The 21,841-nt window shown below is 36.8% G+C and overlaps 1 protein-coding gene across 2 annotated transcripts in view; it reads left to right on the top strand.

Moving 5' to 3' along the window:
• Nucleotides 1-21,841, top strand: part of CHRM3 (cholinergic receptor, muscarinic 3) — a 305,806-nt gene that overhangs the window by 143,015 nt on the left and 140,950 nt on the right. Inside the window, exon 1 of one of the 2 annotated variants that reach the window (XM_012660183.1) lies at nucleotides 3,603-3,714. The exons of the other annotated variant lie outside the window; for it this stretch is intronic. The gene's annotated coding sequence lies outside the window, so the exon portion shown is untranslated. Of the gene's footprint in view, nucleotides 1-3,602; nucleotides 3,715-21,841 lie in introns of those variants that run through there. 2 annotated transcript variants of the gene reach the window in all.

Genomic DNA, 21,841 nt, shown 5'->3' with positions numbered 1-21,841 from the left:
TACTTTCCCTATAAATTAGGACATGAGGGCTTTGCTGAGAGTGAGGAAGTGGTGGTTGGTACACAATGTTGGGTTGGAAGGAATAGTTAAAGTTTTAAGGAAAAGGAGATGTGAAAGGAAAGTTGGACAGTGTTGAGGTCCCAGTGATGCTGAAGACCACAGCTTTGTACCAGCACCAATCTACAGAGTCACGTGGATTTATCCAGAACTTAGCAGCACAGGTATAGGATTGCATTGGTCATGGGTTGAAATATTGAAGGCACGGGGATGACAAGAATTCAGGGGAGCAGTGGATATTGCCAAGAGGATGTTTCAAGTGATAGGCTGTGATATCTAGGTTAAAAAGAGAGAAGGAAGTAGAGCCAAAAGGAGCTTTTAGAAGTAAAGAAAATGTTACTTTTGAGAGATTTGAGGTCTAAATGAGGTTGTACTAATAGAACAGATGTGGTAAAAATAAGTTGCGAGCTGAAAAGATACAAGATGCTGGATAGAGAATAATATCACAGAATGAGCAAGTACAGTAGTCGTAGAGTTTTGGGTGTCCGTGAATGTGACTGGCTGAAACCAAGTGGAGATTAAGACCATCACAATGAATAATCAAGGCACCATAAAGCAGGATGTTGGGTGATAATTCCAAAGGACGTTGAAGTCATCCAGGATTTTGGGTTGGATATTAAGACTTTAAACCACGTACTAAAGTTTTTGTTAAATGTAGAAGGTTTCACTGGGATGTCAGCCATTCATAGGGAGACATGGAGTATATAGCTGAACAGTGTGGGTGTCAGAACAGAGCCTTTTTTTCCAGGGAGTGAAGAAATAATATTTTCAAGTTGGTAATGAAGAAAACTAACAAGTGGGTCCTGAGATAGAGGGATTAAAAGAATAAGAGGAAGAGGGGAAGGTGGAGGAGAGAGAAGAAGAGAAGAACTTGCACTTTAGAAAATATTGAAAGATGCAGGGAAGAGCCCAAATGCAGCTACAGTAGAGAGGAGAATGTAGCTCTCTCTGAGGATAAGAATGTGCAAGAAGGTTTTGGGTTATTTGTATGTGCGTGTGTGTTTGGCTTGGTTTAGATTTATTAGTTTGCTTTGATTTTAACCATGCATACAAGTGTATTTGAAGATTATGTATTCTAGAAGATGCTGATGGGATGACATTTTAAGGGACAATAATTGAAATGTCTTCAGTGCCAGAAAAGCATAGGTAATCTTAATCACTTTTGGTTTTTGCATGAGAAGAGGTACCAAGAACACATCTTCCAAAAAAGGAAAAGTTCAAGTATAAGATCCAAGTTGAAATGTGAGCTTCTCAGATAGTATTTTTGGATTCATTTCTCAACTGCAAAAGATTGGGATCCCGAATACAGCTTATGGGTGTGTTAAAACTGTACCCTGGCAGAGGAAGTAGCCTTGGGTGGTTAAACTGGCCTTGAAAGCAACCAGTTGTGTTGACTTTCTTAGGCTGGTACCAGGAACGCATATAACAGATCCTGTTGAGTAACAAGAGCCTTGGTGTGCTTTAACAGTGCCGCGGAGGGAAATGGGGACCATTTCTTTAGCAGAAATTGAAATATTAGTGTTTTTTAATGGACAATTCCATCACCATTGGAAAATGTTTATGTTAGTAGATAATGACTAATGTGATTATTGATTGTTATGAATTGGTTGGGGATTGGAATTAACATTTCTTCATATCTGGACATTAACCTATGTGATAAAGTCTTCTTGTGGCAAAAATCTGGGGGTGGGGTTGCTTTTTTACGGTATGGCTTACTTTTTTATCCTCCCTGTCATTTCTGGCTTAAACATTGTCCAGGAAATTCATGCATACTGAAAAAAGAGCTGGCTCCCTTATGTGGGTTTTATCCTTCCTCCTCTAGAACTGACATTCCTCAAGACCATGTCCTCAAGTGGCACGTCCTGCTCTAGCTAAATGGTAGTAATATTTGTTTTACTACAGCACTTCATCAAGTGACCTCATTTTGTGCCATGTCAGTTTATAGAGAGTAGCATAGATGCAACTGGATAGGAAAGTTGAGTTTTCTGTATTTCTGCTTCATTGAAAACATGATTTTGTTTACTGACAAGTAAATGGTATAGGTGTAGGGAAAGAATAGCGACCACCATATTATTTTGCCAGAATCCTCATGTTACAGTATCAAAAAATGCCAATAAAGATGACAGTGTGTGTTATAACATCCCTTACAAATAATAGCAAAGCTCTAATCAACTGATGCACAAACACATTTAGGACTGAAATGCAACCCACGAGGGTGAAACATGACAAGCGGTTCATTGAACACTGCACAGAAGGTAAATGAAGTGTATATTTTCCAATCACAACTGGAATTTTAAGTGAGTGAAATGGAATAAACTCAGTTTGGAATTTGAAATAAATTCAGCATGGAATGTGTCTCCGAGACCAAGGTTTACACAAGAGCTACACAAACCTCTCAGCATGAAACATGACACAAGGTGAAATTTTCCTGGCATCTTAAAGTTAGATACAGACTTCTGAAGGACCCGGGCACAGACGTTTCAAGAGCTATTTGTTTCTAATTGGGTAAGGAGATGCAGACGTTTATATAATTCTCTGGGTTGGGAGTAATATTCCACCTGGTACATGGAGTTGTGTACACTTTCTCCCAGGTGGTATTTCTAGTTGAGTGTTACTGACAAAATATTTTCATCAAATTTCCATTCTTCTTTTTCTTGATGCTTGTTTGCATAGTTGTAAGGAGTGTCATAGATCACACATAGTGAAAACTGATTAGTAAAAGTGAGACGTGGAGAAAGCACAAGGGAGTAATTCAGAAGGAACCACCAGTAGCAATTTACCTACCCCGTTGCCAAAGCTCTCTTCTTAAATTATAGATTCTCATAAACCAGTAACTTTGCAGGGGAATCATAAAGGGACATAGACATTGTATGCAAAGCTGAAGAAGCAACTGGTAACTGACAATACATCTTTTTCTACGGTAAGTCACAAAAAAAGACTTTGAATGTGCAGAGTTGAAAAACTTAGAAGCTTAGAAATTCTGAGTTTAGTTAGGGCTCCAGGAAGGTACAAGACGCTAGACTGGAAAAAGAAATCATCTGTTCATTAACACCCTGGAAAAGGGGGACTTAAGAATAGAGGAGAAACTTAAAGCATGCGAAGCTGTAGATTAGGGGTTCACAAGTAGAGCTTGAGTGTTCATGAAATAACGAAGACATGGGTGGGCTCCGGAAATGCAGGGTGTGTGACATTAGAAATCAGCTTTGGTGGTTTGCTTGTTCTGAGAATATAGCTGGGGGCTCTGTGAGGGTGGAGGTGCTGGTGGTGGTGGAATTAGTCCCCTGTTCTGTGTGTTATACTTTTCCATTCCAAACAGTAGCTTGTGATTATTTAGCTCTCATTTGCATTCAGGTAAAACCAAGATAGCACCCTCTAATTCACCAAATATTTGTTTTCCTGGCAGTATTGCGGTTTCAGGGGGCAGTTCCACAGTGTTTATACAGTTTCCACTGCTTGGAGCTTTCTGTATATTTATCCCTGGATTAGACTCAAAGTAAGCTGATTTTATCAAGCCACCGGGTAATTCTGACCATTTCATCTGGCGGTTCTAGTACTGTATTGTTGCGGCTGACTTGTATATGTAAGGAATTACTGGGTCTTCAGCTCACGGATATGTCTTTTGATTATGAGCACACTTTCAGCATGTGTCCATTGAAGGTAAAGGGCCAAGAAAAAATGCGTGATCTACTTGAATGCCAGTTTTAGATAAACGAAAGTGGGATTTCGGAGATGGCCTGGTTGTATCTTCTTAAACATAATTAGTAGAGCAGAGACTCAGCGTAGAAACAAGAAGTCTTTTGAACAACTGAACATTCAGATGAAGCAACCGTGTCCTTCAAACCACATCCTTCCTGCTGCCTGTGGGAAAGAGGTGATATTTGTGTTGTGGTCTGAGCACACGCAGAATAGATCTATGTGTATTTCCACAAATAAAAGGACATTGTGTGTGTGTGTTTGGCACCTGAGATGGCAAGAGCAGTTAATTGCTTCCGAAAGCTTTATTCCAACTCAAGGATCGGCAGGATTTTTAAGCACCAAACTAGGGACTGGGCACTAAAAATGCTCTTGCAGGAGACGTACGATAGCATTAAGTTGGAGGAGCAAAGCTAAGACTTGCAAACTGTGTTTTACCTGTATCTTTACTCACGATGGTTCGGGGAAAAGGATTTAACATGCCGAGTATCCTACACACTAATGAGTCATATTGCAGCAACATTTTGAGATATTGTATGTTGTTTCCATGAGAATAATCCAGAATATATAGAATGTGAGCATAGGTTTTGCTAAAATTAAAAACTTTGCCTTATTTTATTTGCTTATACTGTTCACATCATGTTCTTATAGCCAGTGGCAACTTAATGATTTTGCCATTTAATCAGAGAAAGAGTAGTGTCCTCCCCTCAAGAAAAGCTCAAACAGTTAAAAAAAAAAAAAAGAATGAAAAGATGTATTACGAGTGAAGCTTGGGTTATTAAAATGAGACGGTGATGCTCTCATGGCACTCAACTCCCGCCTTTCCACGCTGGAGACAGTTAGCAAATGAACAAAAAACTAAGTGGAAACGTATTTTAAATGCTACTGCTATTTTCAAAAGCTTAATCTCAAGCTTTAAGGGGTTTTATCTGTAAAGATTTGGGAATGTGTTTTTTTTTTTTCTTTTTTACTATTTTCTGTTAAGTTATTCTCCGGAGATTTTAATATACAATTCATTAGCAGGAATGATTTAAAGAGAAGACAAAGTCTTAAGAACCATAATTCATGTTGAAAATCATGAGTATTGTTAGGTCTCTGCATGTATGAGCAAAGTGGTCATCTCCTGAACATAATTAAAATAAAAACAAGTGTTAGCTCCTTATGTTGATTTAAATGCACTTTTTTCCTGCATGAATTAAAAATTCCTTGTTTGAACAACTGTGGCAGGGAGTATTTTGTTGAGAGGCAAGATGCATTTTTAAATTTATTTTTGCTTAATTTGCACTCAAATGAAATTGATTTGAAAGGAACAAATATTTATATCTCCATCAATTATTATAATATGAGAATTGTGATTTGCAAAATTTTGAATAACCATGATTTTATTCCAGTGATCCAATCAAAGAAGTGCTCAATTTAAGGATTGGAAATGTGTCAAAAGCCCAAACTATGTATAGCATAATGATACTTATTTCTCAGAAAATCCAGTGGGTTTTAGTTCCTTAAAAGTGATACAACCGAAGAGTACTTATCTAATTCTTTGAGTGAAATTCTCTGTAGAGGGAGAGCTGAATACAGAAGATGAGATCCTGACAGATGTAAAAGAAATGCCCTTCTCCAGTTCACCTTACAATAGGAGTCACCTTCCCCCCCAGCTTAGGTAGAGCTGGTTAGATTGGAATCCAGGTATGGCAGGGTCAAGTAGAATGAAACACGTTTAAATCATAGGCATGACATTAAACCTACTGAGCAATCATTAATGTTTCTAGACTTCTAAGACATAATAAAGAACATGTGTCTCATGCATGATATAAACACATTTCGTTGATAGGGCATACAAGGTCTCAAGCTTAAAGTAAATCAAAGTGCAAGTTTATATTTTAATGAAGTACAGGAGAAACGCCCTCCTAAAAGACTGAAAAGGACTGAAAAATACCTTTTACATATTGTCAGTCCAAATGAAGAACATGTCATTGAAATGGCTCCTGAGTTGAAAATTCATCATGCAATAACCAATAGGTTTATCTTTTTACAGCATGGGAAATAGGAAAGAAGTGTTAAGTATTAGTATATAATCTAGTTGGGGATTATATGCACTCGGGTGTATTATGTTAGCTATTGAGTCAACCTGACTGAAACAAAGATACATTTCACAGGAAACAAAGATAGATTTCACAAGACATGCACTCATGAAACAATTGAAGAAAAATACAAACAAAACAAAACAATATAAATGTTGCAGAAGATGAGTTGAGGGAAACAGACCCGACGTGGAAGATTAGCAGTACAGTGAAGTATTTTTTAAGATGCACCTTAAAAATAGGCAAAATTCATCCCAATGACAAACGGCATTAGAGAACATGAAATCCCAGAAGAAAATGAAAAATAGTTAATTTGCCAGTTCACATTCGTCTTTTGGTCCAAGGAACAAGCATTTAGATACAATGCAACTTATTTGATCTTCTCCTCCATAAATCATTCAATTTCTTTAATGTTCTAGCCAAAGTCCGTGCAGCAATGTAACTACTTGATTTTGTCAGGTGATTTATAAAGATGTAGTCACCCGGAAAATGCTAAAAGGATTGACTGAAACCAATTTTCTTCGACGCTTGTGAAATGTATCTTTGTTTCAGTCAGGTTGACTGATAGCAAACAAAACCTAAAGAACCTGATACATGTTTCTCAGTGCCCAGTGGCATAGGTTACCATCCACTCACTCACGTGTACTCAGTTGCGTGGACAGATGTTATTTTTGTCTCCCACCCCTCCATAGTATTATTTTTACCAGCTTACAAAATTTTTCCTCTTGCAGTTTAATAGTAAAAGGACACAAATAACACACTTTGAAGACTTAGATTCTAGTATTAATGTCATTGCTCACTGGATTTGTGACTTCGGTTGTTATTTAACATCTTTTAGTCTTAATTTTTCTTCATTGCATTATTATGCATTAAGCACACTGAGCAAAACAAATGCATTCTCTGCAGTACCAATGTATTGGAATTAAGAATCTTCTTATCTTAAGGTATTAAGAGGAACTTCATACAAGTAATACATTTCATTTAGAGCTAGTAATATTCAAGAGGAGCATTTATGATGATCATTGAACCGAATTCTTTCCTTGCCTGGGTGAGCTGTGCATTTATTATAAGAACATTCATAAACATGATTGTACTTTATTGAATATCGTATTTCTTTTATCTTGGTGTCTTAAGTTTGAGCATATTCCAGGGTAGATATGAGCATATATCGATTAGAGAATGTAAAAAATTAAAAGGGAAATAAAGGTCAAGCTAGGATTGGTTGATTGTGTCATCACTATATTAATTTGTTTTGATTAAAGTACAATTCCTTGTTGAAGCATGTATTGCATCTAGATCAGCACTTGGAGTCAATAGAGACTAATGAATTTGCTCAATATCCCCTGCTTTCTATTTCTTATTTCCTCCGTGTAAGGTGAGAAATACTGTTGAGTTGGAATGTCAGTGATTTCTAAATCTGCTTTCACAGGGAAGAGGTAACTACTTCCATTTTTTAAGCTGTGTACCAGGCATCAGCACTGAGTTACTTGCCAGAAATGCTAAATGCATGAAACAGTTCTGTTCAGTAAGCATAAAACCATGCCTAAATAATTTCTATACATACTCTATTGTGAGGATAAAATAAAGGAAAAAGAAATGCATTCTAAAGTATAATGAATTACAGCTTTAATTTTTAAAATGTTGATGTCAATATTTTCCTTTGAAAGATCAATCGTTTATGTTATGCATAATAGAGATCATATGAACAGAATTAGATTATGCCTGATTTTAGACCGATGTTTTTAACTTTATCTTTAAAATAAATAATAGGTCAGTATGGCCTGGCAAATTCAACACTTAGGCACATGTCTATCAAGCTCCCATATGGCTATTATTAAACTATACTACTGTAACTGATAATAATTTCTGTCATATATTGAACAATCCCTGTGTGCCAGACACTGCTTAGTACTTCATATGCTCCGACTCACCACACCGATCACTTGCAGGATGTAAGGTGATTAAATATAATCCCCATTCTTAAGGGCAAATTGCACAGGATGTTTCTAGAACTAGATTGGGAGTTGCCGTGGCATAGGTCGACGTGACTGGCCCAGGGCTAATACGGTTTGGAAGCCTTCCTCTTCTCACCATTTAGCCTCCAGTGATTCTAGAACTTAAAGATGAAGCCCGGGGTAGAGGCCAGTAGCAGTTTTCATCCTGGCAGCACCAATTCAACTGAGTGCCAGGTTGAGGAGCCTGCCAGAAATCCAGGGGCTTTCACCACAAGAAGTAGGGAAACAAGTTCTATTTTATGAATGGGTATATTTTGGCCCTGAGCTGATAGTCACTGAAGCCAAGCTGTACAACCTCTGTTATTCTCAAAAATGGTTGAAAAACCCACAAATCTGCCCCCTTGTCTCTATTCAAATCAATATTGGCCCAAAGCCATAAGCCTTGCCTTTTTTGGCCATGTTGTAGATGCTGGACCAATGTCAACTTGGCAAGAATGTTGACGTAGGAGGGCATGAACATATCCCAGTCCTTATAAACCTCCCAAATTTACAGAAATACTTCTTTTTGAGTTCTTAATGAAGTGAAATAAGAGTATTACCCTCTGTTAAGTCACTTGTGAGCAGACGGATGGCAAAGCCCAAACAGTACACCTGTGGGACTAACGTTGGCAAAGCAATAGTTTTTTGTAGAATTCTGCAGATTGAGCTGTATTTTCACTTTATCACTATACATGGTAGGGATTAAGGGTCCATTTTAGAATAAAGAATTAATGATTTCAAGTCCAGGATTTGTCATTTAATTCCTTTGTGCATTGGAAAGTTATTGAACCTCACTTAATTCCCCTTACGTGAAAAATGCATATATCAGTAGGGCTGTTGGAAGGATTCAATGAGATTATACACGTAAAGTTCTTAGCACAGTGCCTAGTGCATAGAACACATTCAATAAATGGTAATGTTAGAATAGGAAAAAGTTTATGATAATGATTCACTGATCTGGTATTCTCTTCACATAGATGCTCCAAATATACCTCAAAGATCTCCCCTTAATTTTCTTCCCTCTGATCCATTGATGCATCTGTGTGTCATATTTCAGCCTTTTATGAATCGTCTAAGCTAGAAATTCTAGTTGCTTACTCTCTGTTCCCTGTCCCCCACATCTAACCAAGTAGCAAGGCCTGATGGTTGTACCATCTTAATGTTCTTAATTGTGCTCTCTCTTCTGTATTCTTTTAACAGTGCCTTATTTCAGGCCCTTATCATCACTAAACTTGATTCTTACAGAAGTCAATCATTTATTCTTGCATTTAATCTTGCTAACGTTCCCCACCACCACACCTGGCAGGACTGTCTTCCACCAGAACAGTGTTCACCATGCCACTCTACCATTGCTCATCAGTATGTGGCTAAGCGCCTCAGTAGGATGCCTTCTTTGATCGAGCTGCTGCTTCCTTCTTCAATCTAATTTCCTCCAACAACCTATTCTACACTTAGGGAAGTACTTAGTAAAAGATTGCCTTAAAATTATTTTTCTATTAGAAAAAAATGTAGCTTTATCATTGTCTGGAGAATAATGCCAGTGCCTTTCTCTGTTGTGTTAATATACTGCTAGTATACTTTACCGAACGATTATGTCTTTCTCTACCATTGTAAAGATCAAGTTAAAGCTTGGGAGACTAATAAAAACCTGAAATCACTGAATTATTGACCATTTGTTTCCCAACTATTATAAAATCGATGAGTAAACATATCAGGTAGAAATATACACATATAAACTGAGATTGCATATACTTCAATTGAAGAAAATGGATGCAGTGAAAATATTGTTATCTACTTGAGTAATTCCACTGTATGCAGCATGATAGATTAATAGTTTTTGTTTCTAGTTACTGGACATGCCTGCTGTTTCTATGGCTGCTCTTTTTATACCAATTGTCTCACTGCATAAATAAAGAGAATATCATTGCTTCTTTTATTAGATTTTAAACTGCTTGACAGCAGGGAGACTGTCTTACAAGTACACTTAGAGCAGGGCAAAATACTCTTGTCACTGATCTGTAAATGCCTGTTGATGGACTGATAGCTGGGTCATGAATTTTGAATTGTTTAACCAACAGTAATTAGAGTTTTGCTGTCTTGCTAAATACTTTATAAAGACTCTTTGCCATGAAGTCTGCTCTGGAATTTGCAAACTTTTTCCAGAAAGTAAAGTAGATTGGGTAAAAATAATGACCAATGGCTTGAATTCAAGTGAGCAAATGTGTAACTTGATTATGGAGATACACAGAATTTTCCTTTTTAAAAATTTATTAAACAGTATTATAAAATATTACTGAAAACATTAGTGTAAGTATCTTTAAACTCCCTCATATTTATATATTCTATTTATTTTATTTTATTTTTTTGAGAAAGAGTCTCACTCTGTTGCCCAGGCTAGAGTGCTGCGGCACCAGCCTATCTCACAGCAACCTCAAACACTTGGGCTCGAGTGATCCTCCTGCCTCAGCCTCCCAAGTAGCTGGGACTACAGGCATGCACCAATATGCCCGGCTAATTTTTTCCATATATTTTTAGTTGTCCAGCTAATTTCTTTCTATTTTTTTTAGTAGAGACGAGGTCGAGGTCTTGCTCTTGCTCAGGCTGGTCTCGAACTCCTGAGCTGAAACCTTCTACCCGCTTCGGCCTCCCACAGTGCTAGGATTACAGGCGTGAGCCACGGCGCCCAGCCCCTCATATTTATATATTCTAGTACAGAGGTCAGTAAACCACAATGCCCAGGTAAAATCTGGCCCATCCCCTGTTTTTGTAAATAAACTTCTATTGGAACACAGCCATGCCCCTTCATTTACATGTTATCTATGACTGCTTTTGCCCTACAACAGCAGAGTTGAGTAGTTGCAATTATAAAATAGCCTTTGGAACTCTTAACGCCCTTTAGTGAAAAGTGTACTGACCTATGATAAAGCGCATTGTAGGTCATGTGCCATTCTTATTCTTTTTTGTCTAAATGTAATTATATTAATAAGTAATTTGGGTGCATTGTGAGTTAGTATTATATTTTACCTATGTACTAAAATAGTGTTCATATTGGTACTGAACTTTTGAGTTTAAAAAATTCATAATATCCCATGGAGTTAATATACCATAGATTACGAGACCAGACCACATTTAACTGTCATTTAGATTCCCTGTCCCCACCCCCCGCCCCACCAGTTTCTTATATTTTCACTAATCCTGATTTACCTTGCAAAAAATCTGATTATCATTTGCCTTGTGGCTGGGTTAAAGTACAAAGATAAATCTTGTATCTAAACACATCTATCAAGTGGTTGTATCAGGTTTTGGGGGGATGAGAACTGACTTTTATGGCTTCAACAATTACTTTCCTGATTCTCTAGAAGACATACCTAGTATACAAAACACTCAGGTGAAATCAATGAGCAGTAATTCTGTTTTCCATTGAGTGTAAAATCCTGTACAATCCCTGTTTTATTTTTCCCTCTGTGAAATTAGACATGCCAATAAATGTCTTACTGAACGAACTGCAAGATACGGTGTGCTGATAACACTATGCGTTTGTGAAGAAATAAGAACAGTTTATTTATTATTATAATCCCAGCATCTAGCAGTGCCTGATAGTAACAGGGCTTACTGCATATTCATTGTCTAAATTAATAATGACACAGTAGAGAATTACAGATGTTCTGGAAGGCTACTGTAACCATGAGAGGGTAGGCTCTATAGTTAGCAGCCCTGGCTTTGGATGCGGGGTCCACCACTTACTACCTCAATAAATTTACACAAATTATTTAAGCTGTAAGCAGCAGTTTTTTCATCTGCACTTTAGGGATAATAATAGTACCCATCCCATAGAGTTATTATGAGGATCAAATGAAAAAAAATTCAAATAAAGCAGTGACAATGTATTTGGCATATAGTCAGTGCTCAGTAAATGTAAGTTATTATCATGTATTAATGTGACTCTTCAGCGGAGAACTGTAGCCTGCTTTGAAGGTAATTCTTCCTGGAAGGTCCTCATCTTCTGTTTGGATATAATTGTTATTCTGAGTTGCCTTCCCCTGATCCCAAAAGAATGAATATTAAAATGTTTTCTCATTTCAAAATGTCAGTTTCATAATTCCTTTGCCAATTGAACCTTCCACAGTGAGGCACTCTCTCTGACCTTTTTTGGTAGGACCAATTGTTTGAAAGTCTATATAATTTTAAAAAGCTTTTGTGCTACTTTTCCTTGATGCTTATTACAGGTTTGGAATCGTGGGCTATAAAAAGTATTTGGCTGCATGTGCTTTTATAGTGAAAGTAATTTAATTGGGCGTTCTGCCTCCACAGATCAGCAAGGGTCATAATGACTTTTTTAAGAGAACGTGAGAGAAGTATTACAGAAGAAAAAGAAAGAAAGAAAAAAAGAAACGACCTCACCATTTGCTTTCAGCCCAGAATTATGTATGCTTCATTAAGGCCAGAGGCAAGTCTCACACACCGTGTATTTTGCAAACCTGCTCCACTGACAGACAGTTTCTGCACGTGTGTTCCCTGGAGTGGACGGCTGACCACCCCACATCTGTGTAGTTTGTACTGTCACCATTTGACAGACCTGGGACAAGGGCACCTTAAGCACTTTACACCAACTATACTTACTATTTTTTCTGAGATTCTTGCTGCCCTTGACGTTTCCTTGTTGAACTTTGCCAAGATTACTCTTGTCACTCTGAGAGAGTATAAGAAAATAAATACTTTTCTTCAAGAAGGGCTACCCCAGCCAAGTTAATTTACATAATCTAGTTCCTTTTTACACAGTTTAGCAGAATTAGAGAATGACCTAGGTTTCTGCCCAATGTGGATAAGGGTTTTCATAAGTGGAGCAAACACTATGCTTCTCTCTTTTTGTTTTGTTTTGTTTTGTTTTGTTTTCCTGAGACAGAGTCTTGCTCTATCACCCAGGCTAGAGTGCAGTGGCCTCATCATAGCTCATAGCACCTCAAACTCCTTAGCTCAAGTGATCCTCCTGCCTCAGCCTCCTGAGTAGCTGGGACTGCAGGTGCTCATCTCCACTACTGGCTAATTTTTTTTTAAAGACAGGATCTTGCTACATTGCTCAGGCTGGTCTCAAACTCCTATGCTCAAGCAATCCTCCTGCCTCAGCCTCCCAAAGTGCTAGGATTACAGGTGTGAACCACCGCCCCCGGCCTATGCCTACCTCTTAACATACACACACTTCATGACACCCCCACAGATATAAGCCAAATTTAACATTAGTGTTCAGGGTTATATCCCATTCTAATGACATTGGGATATAAGAGAATGAGACCTTAGGGGTTCTGGCAAAAATTCTGAGTTTTTGCTTGATGTAACATTAAGACATACCTATGATGCGACCAACTCTCTGATAAAGGAAGTAATATAGTTATAATGAATAAATCTTCTAGAATACATCATGTCAATCCATCAATACCCCTGCTTAGTTGGGGCGAGTCTTTTAAATATTTGAATCTTTGCCTCATATTTTATAAGTTACGATGGTAGTTCAGTTAAGTATTATATAGATAAATTGCTTTTCAAATAATCATAACAGCATTAATTCTCTATAACATGAAGCAAAGCATTGATATTCTCTTGTAGCTGAAGGTGGTGCAGTAAATGAAATAAGGTTAGTAATAGTCCCAAATCAGAATGGAATTTCTGGCACAAAATCTCTGTTTTTCATTCTAACTTTGACTCAAAAGGTCTACTACATCTTTTTATCAAGAAGACAAGTTTCCCACTGTGTGCACACACATATACACTCACATATATATCCTTTGAACCATCAAAAGCACTTTCATTATTGCTAGAGATGAAACCAGTTTGAATTCATTCATTCAGTCCTTCACTCAGAAGGTTTTGAGTGTCCATTGTGTTTTAGGAATTGTCTAGATCAGCAGCTCTCTGAGTTTGGTGTGCGGAACCTGTGTATTTTCAAGACCCTTTCAGGGAGTACATGAGGTCAAAACTCTTCATTATAACACCAAGAATGATATGAACTTACTGTGTTAGCATTTGTACTGATAGTGTAAAAGCAATAGTAAGTAAAACTGCTGGTCCTTTAGCACGAATCAAGGCAGTGACACAAAACTGCGCTAGTCATTATATTCTTCACTAAGCCTTGCTCACTTGGGTTTCACTTAAGAATGTTCATGACGGAGGATTAAAAAATTAACTTTGTTACATATTAATCTTTCAGTACACAGCTTTTTAATATTCTGTGTGCACAGTGTGAAGTATGCATAAATTTTTGCTTCTTATTGAAACGTGATGGTTGCGTGGGGAAAAAAACTTGGGGCCTTATTTCAGATATAACTTGAACTAACTACCTTTTTCATGGAACACCATTTGTACTTGAAAGAAGGACACACTCTGGTTATTCATACTTGGCTATTTTGCAGACATTTTCTCAAAAATGAATAAAGTCAGTTGTCACTACAAGGAAAACAATTGGCAGTACTTATTGCCAATGATAAAATTTGAAATTTTAAGCAAATTGAAATTTTGGAAAAATTTTGTCCACCACAGTGAGCTTGACAGCTTCATAATAGTTACAGAGTTTTATGATGAGATTGGTGATAATATTAATTAATGTGTCTTTTTCATATTATATAATGAATGTGACAAAATTTGGAATATCTGCATAACTCAGTGAACAAATGTTTTAAAAAATGCATGATAGTACAAAATCATACATGGGTAAAAAATTCATTCAAAATACAACAGGTTTTAATATAACATATTGTAAAACTTTATAGACATGGTTATAGATTCCACATTGCATCTTATATTTAAGAAACTGCTACCATCAAGTTTGGGTGCATTTTCAAGGTAAGATATCCACAAATAACTGAAAAGACTGCTAAAATACTCCTCTCCTTCCAACTATATATCTGTGAAAAGCTGGATTTTCTTCACGTGTATCAACCAAAACAACATATCCCGTAACAGATTGAATTCAGAAGCAAAGACACAAGAATCTACCTGTCTTTTATTAAGCCCAATATTAATACAATTTGCACAGATGTAAAACAATACTAATTTTATCAATAAATATTTGTCTGAAAATATAGCCACTTTTCAACAAATATAATTTTAAACATGATTGACTTAATATTTTTAATTTTTTTAATTCTCAGTTTTCGATTTCGATATATATTGAAACAATGTGTGTGTATATGTATGTATGTAAACAAAAGCTCTTTGGTGTACTCAGTAATTTTAATAGTGTAAAGAAGACTTGAGATCAAAAATTTTGAAAACCAGTATTTCAGATATGGGGAATGCAACATCAAAGGCACAGTCTCCACCCTTACAGTTTGATAGAGGAAGTAGAACAATGTGTCTACTACACTTCATGTGATCCTGTCCTGGAGGTCTGTGGGAAGGCTATGGTAAGACAGAGATAGGATTTCTAACTCAGAGAAGTGGGTGATGGAAGACTTCTTAAAAGCCATTATCAGTCTATCAGAGATTTAAAGTTTATCTGAATCTTGAAGTTCAAGTACACGTTAGGCCGATAAGGAGAGAATGGGCATTCTTGCAGAGGGAACAGTCTGTTCGGAGAAACTGATGGTAAGAGAACATGCCACATTCTGGGAACTGCAAGCTTAGGTTGCATGAGCTAACTGCGGGTGCAGAATCTGGAGGGGAGATTGTGAGCAGCACAACTTGCACATGGTTTTGACTGTGGGGCAGGGCACAATTGAAAGATTCCTATCTTAGAAACATAGCTTTAGCAGTAGCATAGAGGCTCACTGGGTGTTGGGAAAGACTGGTAGAAAGAGACATAATTTAGGATCCATTGCAGTGGTCTGAGAGGATATTACTAAGGCAGTAACATCAGGGAGGAAAGTGAAGGAGTGGGTTTCACCGATGTTAACTAAATAGAATTTATAGGATTGGAGTCAACCGAATGCAGAGGATGAAGAATGAGAAAAGAAAACATAACTTTAAGTTTTTGACTTAGGTGGCTAGAAAAGAGTGGTACCATTCTTTGAGTGAGAGGAATAAAAGGAGGGGAAATGGGGGAAGGAGGGTGTTTATAAATTTAGTTTAAGATTTTGAGCTTTATGGACTGTGGACCATCAAGTGCAGATAGCCAGTGAACAGCTGAATGTGCACATCTGTTAGGTAAGAAAAATGCAGAGGCTAAAAATAGAGATTCGGGAGTCATCGGTATTAGATGTCAGCTGAATCTATGTGTCTGACCGCGGGCACCCAGACAGTGGGCACAGGATGAGGACACAGCGAGGCTGAACAGGGGCTGAGGAATTACACTGCAAGGGAGGATTGGCTACCGTAATACACACAGTCTTATTTAAAATTGAGATTAAGGAAGATCCTGGTTGATGATCTGTTCATAGCTGAATAATTCAGTGATTGATTCTGTCACAGTTTTTATATGGCATCAAGTAAAGTGATAATCTGTGTGCATGTTTGCACGTGAGCAAGAACAAGACGGGAAGAGAGGGAGGAGAAGGGAGGCAGGCAGAGTGGAGTGAGTGTGAATGTGTATGGAAACTGCGAACGTTTTCTTCTGCAAATCTTCCCCTTTTAATTATCTGGCAGCAGTTAGATAACTTAGAACGTTTTAATTTTGGTTTAGATTCAAATGCATCTATTGCCAATGATTTATGATCTATATATAGCCATTAAGATTGTTTCCTCAAAAACACTGAAAAATCTTTACTTCTGGCCTTGATGGTTTTGGCAGAGAAAAGAGAGTCCAAAACTGAAAAATTAACCAGTATTTAGCCATATGTGCTTGTGTTTTACATTTTAAAATACACATTATAAACTACTTTATGAGGATTGTTTCTAAACTATAAAGAGTAAATGTAATTAAGGTCCAGACAGAATTATTTAACAGCGCTTACATTTTAGTTTGAACTCAGAAGAGTTTCTGAATCTAGAAACTGATCAGAGAAATAGATCTAGGACACAACTTGCTTTAGATGTGGACTTGGTCTGCCTTCTACCCGTGTGCTGATGAAGTTCAGTGATTCAAAACATATAACATTTAGATAATCATACTTAATATCTGATTTTGTTTGTTTAATTGGGCTAACTTTATCCAAAAAGAGAATCAAATGTCATTTTAACATTGCTTACATTCCTACAAGTGATGGTATTTTCCTTCCATATGTCACCATTGCCTAAATGCCATTTTATTCGATAAAGATTTTTATGGCGTCTTTTCCTTTCACCTTCTGTTTCTTGGTCACTTAATTGGGTTGACCAAATTCTTTTGTTCCCTGATCTGATTAAGTTACAAACCTCTCTATGGCCTCTAACCCCAAACCTTACCGCCAACTATGTTAACAGCCTTCAGCCAAAGTGGAGACTGGGGGCGGAGCCAGCATCTGGACAGCTCCCTGAAGTTTGCATAGTAGTAAGAGGCTCCAAGGGCAAGAAGGATGCAAGCAAAAATCCAAAATGAAGACTCCAGAGCTTTCCCCAGCTATCTCAGAGACTTATGAACGAAAGGAGAGAATTAAGGCAAAAGAAGTCCCATTAACAGTGACCAAGTGGCTATTTGCAGGTGTATACCTGCCTGACATATAGTAAGCATATGAGAAATATTTCACAATGGTAATTATTTAGTCATTTTCAAGTTAGGTAGTCATAAGTTAGAGACTATTAGTAAGTGCTAACTTTGCTACCAGCCTCCCTGTAGACGCATATGAAGGTACTATTTCTTTATCACAAAGCACATTTCTACTTATTTTTAGAGGTAAAATAATTTGAAATAAAATTGAAGGATTAGGATTAAATAGGAATTTGAGTTGAAGCAAACTCCAATATTGATTTATGTATGGCTTCGCTACATTTTCCTTATGTAGAGAAAAGAGACAGGAAGGGAAAGGGAGTAAACACTTATTAAGCATCTGTAAGAGGTCAGTCATTCCTAGATCCTTTCACATATTTTATTTCTTTTAATTCAATTTAATATAACGTATGTCCTCTTTTATGCTCCTTAGTGTAAGATATTAAACTTGATTTCAGATGTTGTGAATAGAAATTTTATTTTTATTTAGGCATTCTTCCCAATGATAGAAATGATTGCATCCTGGAGACTTTGCACACTTTTACACAATGTAGAAGGTGCTAGTCCACTGTCAGTTAAATTTTCTCGATGACATTACTATTAGCTTTACTACTAGCTTTATAAAGCAAAACTTTTATTCGTGAAAGGCAACCAGTCTAATAGCAATGAGCACTTTTAAAGCATTGAAATTTTTGCCTTTAACAATCACTTACCATTTAGAGAAAATAATTCTTCTTGGAGAAATGACAGATTCCAGGTCTGGGAAAGGAAGCGTGCAGGGTGAGTGTGGAGTATCTTTTTGCCCAGATGACTAAGAAGCCAGGGACTGCTGGGGTCATGTTGAAATGACTCAGAGCCAACTTGAATGAACTGTCACTAGTGAACAATGGCAGAATTTGAAAATCAAGAATATTCACAGTTAATTGAAACACACTGTTTTTTACAATTCCTTGGATTTCTAATACTAATACAAGAAAATTATTAACTTTTGGAGAACGCTAGGGGGGTGGGACACAGCTCAACATTCTGAAAACTGGCAAGTAAAAGGAAAAATTAAAGATTTTTTTTTTCCGCCTTTCCTTCAGAAACTGTACCTTAAGCTACAGCAAGTAATTGATAAGGGAAATGTTATCTTTTTAGAAGAATTCCAGTTTATAATTGATGAAGAATCTACATTTTTTAACCCTTAAATGAAATAATGAACCTGGGAAGTTACCATCCATCAGTGTCAAAACCATTAGCAGAAAAGCTGATGAGAAACTTGCACGAGAAAAATAAATCAGGGTTGTCAACTAAGTGAAAAAAAGGGGGGTTGGGGCGGGAATTTACAGATTAAGAGACCGAAGACCAAACAATACAATGTACAATATTTGGACCCTGTTTTGATCCTGATTTGAATAAGCCAACCATGTATGTACATAAAATAACATGTATGGTATGGAGAAATGTTATTAGTGAGGATTAGAGAATTTTTGTTATTTTTTAAGCTGTGGCATTGGTTATAATGGCTATACATTTTTTCAAGTATCTTTTAGGGACACATACTGGTGAGTATGTAGACAAAATGACGAGATATCTGGGCTTTGCTTCAAAACAACCCAAGATAGAGAAAAGTAGGTGGGAACTTAAATGAAATTAGATTGCCATATGTTGACAAGTATTGAAACTGGGTGACAGAATTCATTATAATATATCTCTACATTTGTGTATGTTGGAAATTTTCCATTATTTAAAAGTGAAAAAAAAAATTTCCTATTCCGTATTACGTAGAATATTCCGTATTCATTTGAAATATAGGGCATTTGCATTTGTTCCAAAAGAGTAGTTATGTTAGAACAGGAAAAGAGTTATCGTACTTTTGATTTGCCCATTTCGGTGGGGGGAGAAAATAGACTGAATATGTGTGCTCAGAGACAGAAACAGAAACTTAATTATAAAATCAATGTAACATTAGTTTATCATCTCTAATGTCACCCCGGTGAGATCAATGTGATGTGACTAAGTTAACTCCACTCATCCAGCATAGGTCTTCTTTCAAAGCAAACGTAAAACAGTTTCTGTCACCACGATATAGATACTTCTGATTTTCTTGATGTATGAATAGGATATTCAGAGCACATTGCCCATGTCCGTTTCCTGTCCTCCCAAATAATCATGTCCAGCACTTGCTTCTGATACTGTCTATCTGCTGCAACTGCAGATGTTTCATGTACCTGGTAAGTTTTAAATAAGAGACAAATTTTTTTCCTGTGTTTATTATTCTTTTAAACATGATAAGCCAAATTGTAAATCATGGAAGAGTTTTGAATGTTTTTGTCAAAATAGATCACTGTCAAATTTTTGTTTCCCAACCATGGATTCATTACTTTTGAATCAAAGTGATGAAATAAAAAGAAAAAATAATAAATGAAGCCATATTTTGGTTGGAGGTAGAAGTTGCTGTCACATTTCTTTTTCTGACCATCTGTAGTACGTTATCTGATCATTGGCCCTTGAGGACTGATTTTGGTTCAATTACTTTTCCTTCTTTTGTCCTTGAGAATGTGCCACCTTCTCTCCTCCCTAGAAGAATGCTGACAAATTGACATTATTATACAATTAACACAACCCAAACACATCAGAAAGCAGCTATGCTGAAATAATTTAGCAGCTGAGACCACACAGGAGGGTTTCCTTGTAGACACATGTATGTGCCATGATGTTTTCTGGTCATACTCTTCCTCAATAAGGAATCCTTCTGCAGACACTTTGGAAAAATAAATTAATGACAATTTGATTCCCAACTTGAATACTTCTCCCCAGCCTCACATGAGATTTGAACCTGGCGAGCAAGGAGAATCAAACCAAACCCAATGTCATTATACTCTGGACTCAATAATAGCGGCTGGTATAGACCGTACTTTTCTTATGTGCCATATGTAGCTCTAGTGCTTTAGAAGTATTAACACCCTTAATCTTCACAAAAGTCCATGAGGAGGGTTTTATTATGGCAGGCAGATATGTCATAGGAGGACCTGGTGGTATGGAAAAGAAATAAGCTGCCCCAAAGCCCAGAAGCTGGACTGATAGACTCAGGATTTGAACCCTACCATCTCTACTAATACAGACTCTTTTATTACTGTTAGCTGAAGAATAAGATTAATAATAAAAATATTAATATAATAGTATTAACAATAATAATAATTTAAGACTTGATACATCATTATTTAACTCCATCTCCATTTTAATACTTCCCTGAAACAAATGACACCGGCTTCTCCTGCATTATACGTGAGGACATTGGTGTATTTGTAGCTTTTGCTGTGGGAACAAAGGATTTATTTTAGGATATAAGATGTTGAACGCATCTGTCATATTAATACGGAATGCTGCAGATTTTACTTCATAGCCTAGTTTTGAAACTCCATCTCAGATTTTTCGGTTTTGAAATTTTTCCAAGATTAATTGCTGATCTTGCTGATGTTAGTTCCATAACAGATGATGCCAATAAAATTTGCTTCCCCCAGCATTGCACTGGCAGCACTGTTATTAATGTTTTGTTTCCTTAAATATAAGGTGTAATAAAGTAACTTGTAAAGAAATTGCCTATAAAAATGGCTGCAACTCGGAATCCATTTAAAATATTCCATTGGGTAATCATAGAAATCGATTCTCTGCTCCCGATTTAGTTATACATGAAAGTTCAGTCTTGCTGAAAACGTGTGAATACACTTATATAACACATTTATATTTGCACAGAATTACTGCTACTGCAGAAGTATTTTTAAATAGTTTATTGTTATAGGTTCATTTTAGGGATTTTTCCCCCCAAAAATAACTTCTGTTCAAGTAAGTATATATTGACATAACACCTGCATTCTCCTCATGCAAATTATTTCTCCAATATATTACACGAAAATATACATAATTAGAATGATATGCCTGAGTCCACTTAAAATCATTAGTTGTCTATGGGCACTTGGGTTGATTCCACATCTTCACAATTGTGAATTGTGCTGCAATAAACATTCGAGTGCAGATGTCTTTTTGATAAAATGACTTCTTTTCCTTTGGGTAAATACCTAGTAGTGGAGTTGCTCAATAGAATGGTAGGTCTACTTTTAGTTCTTTGGAATTAACCGATGAGCACATAAGTGCACAGAGGGAAGTAAAACTCTGTGGAGAGCAACGAGAGGGGAGGGAGGAGGTAAGGGGAGGGGAATAAATCAACCTAATGGGTACTAGGAACACTATTTGGGTGATGGGCATACCTGTAGCCAGGACTCAAACATTACAAAATGATCCATGGAACCTAAAACATTTGTACCCCCTTGATATTTTGAAATTAAAAAAAAAAAAGAAAAGCACTGTGTAAATACCAGCTATTATTCAAAGAGTCATGTATCTGTTAGAAAAGGGTTTCAAAATATTCATCCACATATGGCCACCTTCATTCAAGGCTTGTTGGTGACCTCGGCCACTGC

The sequence above is a fragment of the Propithecus coquereli genome, unplaced genomic scaffold, assembly GCF_000956105.1.
Source record: "Propithecus coquereli isolate 6110/MARCELLA unplaced genomic scaffold, Pcoq_1.0 Scaffold66, whole genome shotgun sequence".
Lineage (NCBI taxonomy): Eukaryota > Metazoa > Chordata > Mammalia > Primates > Indriidae > Propithecus > Propithecus coquereli.
Note: the sequence above shows the minus strand (reverse complement) of the source record. Positions and strands in the feature narration are given on the sequence as shown.